Source organism: Carlito syrichta, unplaced genomic scaffold (genome assembly GCF_000164805.1).
Source record: "Carlito syrichta isolate Samal-C Ts95f unplaced genomic scaffold, Tarsius_syrichta-2.0.1 Scaffold301168, whole genome shotgun sequence".
Classification (NCBI taxonomy): Eukaryota; Metazoa; Chordata; class Mammalia; order Primates; family Tarsiidae; genus Carlito; species Carlito syrichta.
Window position 1 is genome coordinate 292722 of NW_007245264.1, and position 12073 is coordinate 304794.

Consider the following 12073-nt stretch of genomic DNA (forward strand, 5'->3'; position numbering starts at 1 on the left):
CAAGAATTTTTGCTATCCTGCTTTAACACCCTACATGCCTCAATGCTTAACAGTGTTCTTGGAGAGAAAAATGTTTACCTCTCACTATTTGCTGCTAAGGAAAAATACACATAACTTGTGCAGAAGTCTGAATTTCAGTGTAATAAATAAATCAGAACATGGGTAGATTTGCTTACTCCTTAAAGAAACTTAAGTTTCTTTTTTTTGGTACAAAATAATTAATTTGGCTTACATATTCCTTTTGCTCAAGCTCATTGAAGTGTAATTTACATATAGTAAAAATTACCATCATGAAGTGTCCAGTTCTATGAAATTAAAAAACTTATGTAACCACCAACACAATAAAAATAAACAACAGTTACATTGCTCCACCAAATTCCCTTATATCCCTTTTAAATCAGCATTTCCCCTCATCTCAGAGTCCCTGCTAACCACTGATTTTTTTTTTATGTCCCTCTGGATTTGCTTTTTCCGGATTGTCAGATAAACGGAATCATTTTTAGTCTGACTTTTTTCTATTAGCATGTGCATGTGCAATTCATTCATGTTGTTTAGTGTTGCTGAGTAGTATTCCTTTGTATAGATGAGAAACCTTAGTTTCAAAAGGACAAACTCACTTGATAAAATGTCTCATGAAAAGGGAGAACATTTAGAGAAATGTGTTTTTCTTCATGAAATATAAGTGATTATTTTTTCTGGAAATTCTAAATAAGACTGGTGACAGGCATCCAGCATGTAATAAATTGGTTCAGTTGGTTGTAAAGAGATGTTTTATTTTTATTTAATATGAATTGCAGTCTCATAATAAGGACAGTTAAGTTGGCAACCAAAATAACAATCCTTAGTGAAAGATATTTTCTTATTCAATTATTCTAGGAAAATAACAGCAATATAATTTGGGACTAAACAAACTGTATTCATTTTGATACTTGTGTTATGAAGAAAATTATTTGTCCTTAAATATACACCTTTATTGTAACTGTCAGTACAAAAATGCAAATGTAAATGATGTTAAAATCAAACACTGGGGAAAATATACATTACCATAGTTGATGGACACTAACCACGACTCTGATGAAGCCAAGAAAATGTCGTTCAAACAAAGAACTCCTAAGAATTGTCAATAAGTGTCAATATCAATCTCAACCATAATAAAAAATATGCAAATGAAAACCACACGGAAATGCTCTATTTTTTTCAACCTATAGATTAGCAAAAACCTAAGAGTTCAACAACACACAATGCTGGCAGAACTGGAGGAGACAACCTTCTCAGACATGATTGGTGGGCGTGCGATCAAGTGATCTGGCAATATCTAACAAAATTATAGTTGCATTTGCTGCCTGCTCCAGAAATCCCAGTTCTGGGAATGTGTTATACATGTGTACCAACACACTTAGGAAAAGACATATGTTCAAGGTTATTCACTGCAGTGTTGCCTGAAAGAGCAAAGACTGGGAACAACCCATGTATCTAATAGGGGAATAGTTGATCAAACAAACTATAGTAGTTTCGCATGATAAAATACTAGGAGCCAGGCGTGGTGTCTCATGTCTGTAATCCTAGCACTTTGGGAGGTAGAGATGAGAGGATTGCCTGAGCCCAGGGGTTCGAGACCAGCCTGGGCACCTTGGAGAGACCTCATCTCTACAATAAGTAAAAAAAAATTAGCTGGACATAGTAGCTCACGCCTGTGATTCCAGCTAGTTGGAAGGCTGAGGTGGAAGAATCACCTGATCCCAACAGGTCGAGGCTGTGGTGGCCGTGAGCATGCCACTGCACTCCAGCCTGGGTGACAGAGTGAGACTCTGATTAATAAAGTAAAATAAAATAAAACTATGTAGCTATCAAAAAGAACATGTGGTACAACACAAAAGAACTTTTAAAATATTATGTTACGTGGAAGAAGCTAGTAACAAAAAACCACAATAGTGTACAATTCCATTTGGAAATTTCCAGAACAGACAATCTATACAGATGGAAAGTAGATTAGTAATTGCCTTGGGCAAGGGGTGGGAGTGGAGTGGGAAGGGTGAGGGGACATGACAGCTAAGGGATACAGGATTTTTTTTGGAGGTAAAAAAAATACAATAATATTGATTGTGGTGATGGTGAATATAGTAAAAGCTATTACATTGTATACCTCAAATGGGCGAATTGTATGGTATGTGAATTATATCTCAATGAAGCTGTTTAGAAAAAGAATGAGGGTGTTCGCTTTACACTGATATAGAAAGGTCTTAGGATATATTAAATGAAAGCAAAATGCAGAGCAGTTGACTTATTCAATCTTTTGAGTAGGAAGAGGGGAAAATAAAAATGTGCCTCTTTTCATATACATAATCAAGAAACCCTGAGAGGGAGGTTATAAATGAAACTAGTTCAAGTGTTCATTTGAGGGTGGAAGGGTGTACACAGAGACAAAGTGTCCATGTTTTTTTATTGTACTTCTCGACTATGACTATTAATTTAATATGATTGGTTTAGCCAATATATACACAACACTACGTTTGCATCTTGAGACAATATTTTAAATTATCCAGACACATAAAACATTATTTTTCCCAGCCAGATAGCTTTATCAGGCTGCCCTGATAGTGCCTGCTTGTTCTAATAGGTGTTTGTACTTGGGCTCATCAAAATGGTGGTAAAAGTCACGGCCAGAAATATGCAAAGAGACAAGCTGGATGAATTGATGAACAGGCTTCATTGAGCATGTGTCCCTGACTCCCAAGATGTCACTCAGCCTCCATCCTGATTCCTCAGCCTGTGTGCAAGAAGCCCCTCACAGCAAGACGGCAAGGATCCCTGGCACTCACAGATTGTCCTCACAGGCCTTCTGATGTGACCAGGAAGGGAAATGGAGGTAGATGACATGTGGAGCAGATCCACCTTCAGACAGTGCTTTCAAGATGAAGCAACAGCTGTCAGGTTCTGCTTCCTGTCACACTTACGAAAATGACAATTCATGGATTTCAAAATATTAGTACAATCTCAGTTCTTTCAGCTGATTCTAATCCATCTCCACAACGGAGACACTGGCACTGCACACCGTTATGTCTCAGCGCTGGTGGGAGGCATGGCATTGCCTCAGATGTACCAACTAGGGAGAGTCATTCCACAGTTAACATGGAGCAGTTGTTCTTGAACTGTGTTCTGGGCATTCATTTTCTCAGTGTGTGTCTCTAGATGTTCTGCTGGCTTCTCTGTCTTCAAAAACTCTAACTTTAAATGTTAAAACCTGTCATTCTTCTTAGGCCACAAGTTAGTAAATTATCCAGTTACTCTATGATATTAGGATCAGAAAACAACAAATGCAAAAGAAATTATTGTAACTAGAAATGGTGAAAACCCCTGTTAAATTGGTAGTGAAGACATTGACAGGAAATGCATTCTTCCATAAGACAAATTGTTAACAGTAATAACATCCTTTATAAAAAATACATCACAAATGCCAAAAAATGAAATACACTGTATATAAAATCAGCTATCATGTAAAAGTCACTTGTACCCTGCTTAACTCCATGGGACTTGGCTGGGGGATGCTTAGGGGAGGCAAAGCCAGCTTTAAAATAAAGTCACTGCTGTCATTTTTAATTTATTTGTTTTATTTTATCCAAACTGCAGTATACCACAGGGTCTGAGAAAAATTCACTATTCTTAGATTAGGAAAAATTTACATGAATTTCTGCATTTATATCATTTATAAATGATTTATCATTTACTGTTTCCAAAACATTTTCTTGTATGTTCACCTGAATATTACCCTTAATCTGAGTTTTGCAAAATAATTTATGATGAGACATTTATTCCAGACAAGATTGACATGAAAAGACACTAAAAAAAAAAAAAAGAACATTGCAAAAGCAGTATGTATAATACATTATGTTACTTCAAAAAGCATGATCTTTATTATGTTTAGGAGAAAAAAAGAGGAAAAGTTATGTATCAAATTCTTAACATTGATTATCTTTGGGGAGTAAGGATATTTTAACTTCTGATTTCATTTATCTTCTTTTTTTTTATAGTTCACATAATTTTTTCTATAGTCCCAAGAAATAATAAAGATATTCTATTTTAGAAAACGAATAAGAAATCTTAAAAAGGGGATGGGGATCTGGTAGATATAGACATCTAGAAAGACAGAAGGCAGCCTTGAAAAGAAGTTACAAATGGTCTAACTAAATATACCAAAAATGGATAGTCACGCATAGGATATAATTAAGTAGCTAGACATGGCACCATGAATGATTGATTTCTTGTCATTATTTCTAAAGAATGGCTTCAATAAATCAATGTACTTGCCTTGTGATCTACAAATAAGATCACTGACAACTGGCCAATTCTTAAAAACAAACAAAAAATCTGAGCGCTTTTCTCAGGAGTTCCCCCCGCTAGTTTGCACAATGGTACGATGTTTCTTCCTTCATATTTTTTACATGCATATTATAACTTTAATACTTTGAATTTCCATTGGAAATACCTAATTGTTTTCTTAGGTAAACAAAAATGGAATTTATTCAAATATAATTTTTAAACAAACCCAATTTTGTCATCTTGGTTAATGTATTTATTCTACATTAACCTCTTAGGAGTCTAGAAGAATAGATTTTTAAAAGAAAAGCATGTTATGGCTTCAAGGGAAATGCTTATTCAAACTAATTTTGAAGTGGCTATGATGGTTTTAATGCAGCGAGAATATACGTGTAACTATGTTTGTTTCAACAAACAATAATGCCACATTTTCCTTGACATAAAAAATGACTCAGTTTGTATTTTATGCATCTAATGGAATCTACTCATGCTCATTCGTTTGGTCAGCCTCTGGGAGTTTCTACTCTGTGCTTGGCTCTGACGATGCAGCCATGAGCAAAACTCTTCCTGTGTTCCCTGCCTTCTGAATTGGGCCATCTGTAGGCTCTGGTTCAACTACTTGTTATGAAACTGGCTGAGACACAAATATGGAGACTGATCTCTCCACCTACCTAGCATTTCAGTTGAGGATAGGAAAGCAGGTGAGGGAATCCCCGAAAAGGCTTCCAGAGCCCAAGCACTGCTTGCGGGAAAAGTGTTGCATTGGGGATGAGGGGTCCTGTGTACTTAGGAACTGACTTGTCACTTTATTCACATTCCTTTGAGTGCATGTTGGAAGCCCAAGGAGGAGTTTTGCAGCAGATAAATAGATACCAATACCCCACCTTGAACTGCTACCTGTGACATCTTCACTATTGTCTTTAGTGGTGTCTCACATCACTTCTGCTAAGTCAAAGGCTTTCAGAGGGCAAAGACTGAGCCTCCTATTCCGTTGTGTTTGCCTGAAGAGCTTATGCAGTACATGGCTTCCACAGAGCAAGGGTATAATTAATATTTGTCTGTATATTTTGCCTTTAAAAAAAAGATAAAAGAAAAAAAAAGAACTCAATCATTTGGTATAGCAATATGATATCTAAAATCACATTTTCGATGCCAGGCAATAAAACCAAGTAACATTTAAATAAGTTAATCCTTAAATCACTTTGTGATAGCAGTACGATTATCTGAATTTGGAAGTGGGAAACCTTGAATTGTGTAGCAGAAAAGGATTTTTCTACAGACAGCAATTTGCCAACAACTTCAAGGGAGAAATAAACCCAAACACACATTGACAGGGTGTGTAGCTTTCATTTCCAAACCTTGGTCAAATGGCTCCCTTTAAGGTACTAGCTACAATTGAATGTAAACCTAGAATAAATGCCAATATCTCATTAGGCCAGGGTCCATCCTCTCTGACACTCATATCCCACTTCATACCTGAGGCACCTAGGATTGGGATTCAGACCAGATACAATTGTGTTCCTTAAGAGATTTCCGCTGTGGAACCAACAGTCTTCCTGCTGAAGAATTCTCCAGCCAAGTGGTAGGTTAGTTCTGAAAGGAGTTGACCTGTCCTTGTAAGGGGGCACCGGTCCAATGAGCTACACCTGGGTCACACCTACACCTTCAGAGCTGCAGGCTTATCTCAAAGATTCCCATGACCCGGAGGTACAAGCAGAAGTAACTAAAACACTGAGTCACCTGTCAACACTGTTGAGTCACCTCTCAAGTGTATATCAACTAAAGGGCATTTTCCGGGTAGTAGATAAGCTGGGATTTTAGAATACCAACCCACTCTGTTCTTTAAATATTGTCTAGAAAATTGGAATAAAAAAAAAGAAAAGGAGGAATTATTTTTCTCAGTGCCATTCAGAAGTAGGAATTTCACTGTTTTACTCCCCAGAGTTAAAATAAATCATTAATCATTCTCTTCTTGAGCCTAAACTTTATAATTACAGTCATGTGTCACTTAACAATGGGGAAACACACCTGTCATCCCAGCACTTTAGGAGGCGGAGGCAAGAGGATTGCCTGATTCCAGGGGTTTGAGACCAGCCTGAGCAACTTGGTGAAAACTTGTCTCTACAATAAATCAAAGAATTAGCTGGGCATGGTAGCACATACCTGTGCTTTCAGCTACTTGGAAGGCTGAGGCAGAAGGATCACCTGAACCCAGCAGGTTGAGGCTGCAGTGGCCGTGAGCATGCCATTACACTCCAGCCTGAGCGAAAGAGTGAAACGCTGACAAAAAAAAAAAGCAATGAGGAAACATTCTGAGAAATGCATCGTTAAGTAATCATAACGTTGTTGAATGTTGTAGAGTGTACTTACATAAACCTAGATGATATAGAGCCCATTTCACACCTAGGCTATGTGGTATAACCTATTGCACAAACTTGTGCAGTGTGTTACCGTGTTGAATACCTTGGGCAATTGTAACACAACGGGAAGTATTTTTAAATCTAAACATACAAAATGTACAGTATAAACACAAAATAAGCTGGGCACAGTGACTCACGCCTGTAATCCCAGCACTTTGGGAGGTAAAGGCGAGAGGATTGCCTGTGCCCAGGGATTCAGGACAAGCCTGGGCAACTTGGTGAGACCTTGTCTTTACAATAAGTCAAAAAATTAGCTGGAAGTTGTGGTATGCACCTGTAGTTCCAGCCACTTGGAAGGCAGAGGCAGAAGGATCGTCTGAACCCAGTAGGTCGATGCTGCATTGGTTGTGAGCATGCTACTGCACTCCAACCTGGGCCTCAGAGTGAGGCTCCAACTAAAAACCAAAAAAAAACCCCAAAACAAAACCCCAAAAAACTCCCCCCCCAAAAAAAACCCCAAAACACACATACACACACACACACACAAAATAAAATAAAATTTTTTTTTGAGTCGGAATCTCTGCGGCCCAGGCTGGAGTTCGGTGGCATACTCACGGCCACCACCACAGCCTCAACCTGCTGGGCTCAGGTGATCCTTCTGCCTTGGCCTTCCAATTAGCTGGAACTTCAGGCCTGCACCACCACACCCAGCTAATTTTTTGTTTTATTGTAGAGATGAGGTCTTGTCAAGTTGTCTAGGCAGGTCTCAAATCCATGATGTCAGGCAATCCTCTTACCTCTGCCTGGCATTACAGGCGTGAGCCACCATGCCCGGCAAAATAAAAAATTTTTAAATGGTATGCCAGTATAGGGAAACTCCATTATAATCTTATGGGACCATGTTGAATATGAGGTCTGTCTTTGAGTGAAACAATGCTATTTGACACATGATTGTACTGTAAAGCAAATCAGTAGCAGTGATAAAGTGATAGGCAGAAAGTTGGTCATTGAATGGCTAGAGATTAAAAAAAAAAAAAGAAGGCTGAGGTCAAGCACTGGATTTGAAAACTTTCAAATAATTTCTTTCAAAAGCAGTATTAGAGGCCGGGTGTGGTGGCTCACATCTATAATCTCAGCACTTTGGAGGCCGAGGTGAAAGGATTGTCTGAGCCCACGGGTTCGAGATCAGTCTGGGCAACTTGGTGAGATAGCATCTCTACAATAAATAAAAAAAGTTAGCCGGGTGTGGTGGCATGTGCCTATAGTTTAAGCTACTTGGAAGGCTGAGGCACAAGGATCACCTGAGCCCAGCAGGTCAAGGCTGCTGTGGCAGCGAGCATACTACTGCACTCCAGCCTGGGCAACAGTGAAACTCCAACTCCAAAAAAAAAAGCAGTTATAGGACAATTCTTTGCTGAAGTCAGATGGCATCAAATTCGAAAGAAATAGAGACTTAATGGGGAGATTATGCCTCCAGGAACTAAAGAAGATAAGTTGCAGGAAAGATTATTTTTGAGAACGGGGTAGTTAGGGGGAAAATGGTGACCTTTTTACATTTATTTAAGGTAGCTTAACTTGAGCAAATAAACGTCATCTGCATTTATTTGCTTAGGGTTCAGAGACCCTGGAAGCAGTCACAGAAATCCTTTATAACAAGATTAGACATTCCTGAAATTGATCTCTGAAAAGCGTGAACCTAAGCAGACGTTCCTTTATTGTAAGATATGGGCCCCCTGTTTCTCAGGTTCCTGTTTTTAATCTTCATCTTGTAGGGAAATAAATGTCCCCCAACCAGAAAAATCCAAGGTTTTTGACACATTCAGAGTAGATTTCAAAAGCCAGGGCTCACGTAAAGTGTTTCAGGTGCAGCTGTGGAGGCTAACTGGATCTGATTGCTGGGTATTGGAAGCAGCTCATCATCCCCCTGCTTGGCGGGCTCTCACACTACCCATCAGGACCCAGAGCGACAACATACTGCAAGGAGCCAAGGGCTACCTCCTGGGGGACTGTCAGCTCCTAAGGCCAGGGTCCGGGTCTGCTTCCTCCAACGTTGGACACTCACTCACACCCAGCACGGTGTCTGGAACAGAGATAGTGCTCAGTAAATTTTTGTTGAATGAAAAACAAATGAATGAATGTCAGTTCTTGGACAGTCTGGAGCACTTCTGAGATTTCTGGTTCAGGATCTATACTGCCTTTTCCAGGATGTCTCTGATCTCTGGGTGTCCACCATTGCAGAATACATGTGGGAAATGAATCCTTCCCCAGAGCAATGCTCAGGCCTGAGGATATAAAGCACACCCCTCTATGGATATTTTGGCTTGTGAACATCATACTTTTCTGTTTCTGGGATTGTCCATAGTTCCAAAAACATCCTAAGCAGTTTTCCAACATGGCGGGACTGATGTCTTCACTGTCATCTCATTTATGGTGCAAAAGAAAAGTGATGTCACAAAGGAATTTTTTCAGGGAGGGAAGCCTCTCTAGAGTCATTGTCAAGAGACAGTGTATTATTATAAGCTCACAAGCTCTTGTCAAGGAGTGCCTATAACTTGTATATCTGTGTAACCCAGAAAAGAAAGCATAGCACCTAGTGTGCATCAAACAGGACAGAGAAAATCTGACTTTCCATTTGTTAGAGTGCTTAGTATCCTTTGTATTTAGCCTCAGAACAAAGCTCTACTACAAACCTTTACTCTAGTGCCAATGAGTACATAAGGATTTAGGAGCAAAAAAATAGTAGACACAATGGACTTGGTTGAAGAAACGGAGCACATCCAAGAAATGGAGGAAGGTTTGAATGGGTCAGCAAATTTACTGATCACAGAGCATTTCTTTTTCCCTCTGGACAAGACGATATTTGGGGGGAAGTGTGGTAAGTTTGGAGCAAGGAAAGTTTCCTTTTAATCTTTAGTTAAGGTGTCTTGAACTTGAACTTGACCTGATTCCAGGTGCTTATAGTTATCACTGACTGACTGACAGATGGAGAGGTTTATATAATGTCCCACAGCTACACTGACCCTGGCAGCCCAGGAGACAGGGATGTTCCTGAGCTCTAAATTTTAAGAGTGAAGCCTGCTCATCTGGGCATGTGCTAACACAGCCCTAGATCAGAGACAAAAGAAAAAGGAGATGGAGAAATGGAGGGAATATAAAAGCAAGACAAAACAGAAGAAAGAACAAGAAACATTTCGAAAAGGAAGGTGAGTCTGGGCATAGTGGCATAGGCCTGTAATCCCAGCTGAGGTGGGAGGATCTTTTGAAGTCGGGAGATTGACACGAGCCTGGGCAATGTAGTGAGACCTCATCTCTACAAAAAAGTTAAATTAAATTAACTGAGTGTGGTGGCTTGTACCTGTAGTCCTAGCTACTCAGGAGGCTGATGTGGGAGAATCACTTGAGCCCTAGAGCTTGAGGTTATAGTGAGCTGTGATACCAATCCAGCCTGAGTGACAGAGTGAGATACTGTTTCTAAAAGAAAGAAAAGAAAAGAAAAAGAAGACCAGGAGGAGGAGTTCATTGGGGAGGGGAGTAAAGGACCGTGAAGGAAAGTGTTAGCTGCTAAGGTCTGAGCAGCTCAAAGAAAGGATTTGACTGTGAAAGGGAGCACTCAGAAAGCATTGTGTTTGGTGCTTGGTACTTTGTGATGAAAAATCAGGCTGTAGTCTGAGGCCCAAGATCAGATCCAGGCAAGGGAACAAAGGCAACATGTAATCTGCCCAATGAGCAGGAGGTGGCACATACCCTAATCTAGACAGACAGTGGAGGTCAAATTCATGAAAGGAGGCAAATGACCCTCAGAGACCCAGATATATATTTTGGGAAAAGACAGCTTGGGCCTAACCCAAAGACCCAGATACAGAAACTGTGTAGTAGTGCCAGATGTGAGCCGGCGTGGACAGCAGAGAAGATCCCATGCCACAAGGGTCCGGGTTGGCTCGAAGAGGAGTCAGTGGCTAGAACTGACTTGAACCCAAGCCAACCTCTGCCATGGAAGGCATCATAATTGAGTTGTGAGCATAATGGAAAACACTCAGACTCACCCATGCGGAGAAATGTGGTGCTCCAGCTGACGGCTCCTGGCAAGGTGGCAGACAGACAAAATGAGGTTGATGTAGACATGTCCTTGCGCCACCATTTGCCAGCAGTGTGGGCTTCTCCAGGAACCCCGCTCCTGTCCCCCGACACCTCTTTACTTGAGCAACAGGATTATTTGGGACTCATTTTCAGCCAGCATGCACTGGGACAATAACCACACTGGTTGTTTCTAGTTAGTGTTCATTCTGACTGGTCAGGACTCAAACCATGCCACTTATTGAATGTTCCCAGTATCAACCACCCTGGGGGTAATAATGTCCACCTAATGGAGTTATTTTGAGGGCTATAAATAATATGCATAAGACATATTCTGCATTGCCTGACACATAGTAGGCTCTTAAATACTTAGTAACCATTATTATTTTATTAAAATGGTTATTGGCCTGGCACGGTGGCTCAGCCTATAATCCCAGTACTTTGGGAGGCTGAGGCAAGAAAATTGTCTGAGCCCAGGAGTTCGAGACCAGGCTGGGAAAATTGGTGAGACCTTGTCTCTACAATAAATCACAGAAACTACCCAGGCGTGGTGGCGTGCACCTTAGTTCCAGCTACTTGGGAGGCTGAGGCAGAAGGATTGCCTAACCCCAGCAGGTCGAGGCTGCAGTGGCCATAGTGTGCCACTGTACTCCAGCCTGGGTGACAAAGAGTGAGACTCCAACTCAAATACATAAATACATACATAAATAAAAATGTTATCAATGTTACTGTTATGAACTGAACGGTGTCCCTTCTCCACCCTGCCCTCACAAAATTCATATGTTGAAGCCCTGAACACTACAACTCCCAATTGACTACCGATGCTTCTCAATTCACAGTGGGATAATGCTCTGATAAACCTATTATGAGTTGAAAATATCATAAGTTGAAAATGCATTTAATGCACCTAATCTGCTGAGCATTGTAGCCTAAATGTAGCCTGACACACACTCAGCGACAACATGAGTACACCCTGGTTCTGGCCCCAAGCAGGGGGTTGAAGCCTGGAGAGTGTCCAGGGAGTGGCCAGCTGGCATTACCCCTTCCCCTTAGGCTCCGTGCCTGAGTATGCAGGTCATGCTGAGGCCATGGCCATGCCTGCTGACCACGTCGTGCAGCTATGCCTAGTGAATGTTCTCCTGCACCCTTCCTAGAGGCAATCAGCACCCTAGCCTGGTTCAGACCAGATTGGCACGTCTAGATCAATGCCCACCCCTTTGGTTACTTTCATTTCACCTGTGGTTCATTTTAATACTAAAAATCCCACTCCTAGAGAGAATTCACAGCAATTTTGTGTACATGCTATGTATATACAAGTGCCTTCT